The following is a 487-nucleotide window of genomic DNA, read 5'->3' as shown; positions in this document are numbered from 1 at the left end:
ATCACCAATGACCTCGATGAGGCACAGAAGCGGCAGTTGCAAGCTGCCCGTAAGGCGGCTCTGATGTGCGCCCATCCACGGTCGGTCATTGACCCTCGTATGGAATATGGTTTCCGCCCGTTGTATCCCGCTGTGGAAGCGAAGGACGCGGTAACTCGATCGTTACGCGTCCACATCATCGATTCGCAAGTTTGACAGAACGGAGCTGTACCGAGGTCTGGGCTCCGGGTTTCTGGATTGGGGTCGGACTTTCATGCGTCAGATTCAGAACGCGCAAGCAGCGTGTAGTTTTGAATGGTCAGAAGACGTGAAGACTCACTTGCTTGGTCACTACTTGAGTGGCACAGCCGAGCAGTTTTACAACAGGCAGGTCGAGACTTGGTGGCGCCAGCTCCCGACGCTGGACCATGTTATGGAGCAACTACACCAGACGTTCTAGACGACGATCACTACGTCACAGTCAATGAGACTGTTAACGGCGAAGAAT

Source organism: Plasmopara halstedii (assembly GCF_900000015.1).
Source record: "Plasmopara halstedii genome assembly, contig: Scaffold_42, whole genome shotgun sequence".
Classification (NCBI taxonomy): domain Eukaryota; phylum Oomycota; class Peronosporomycetes; order Peronosporales; family Peronosporaceae; genus Plasmopara; species Plasmopara halstedii.
This window is presented reverse-complemented; position numbering follows the sequence as displayed.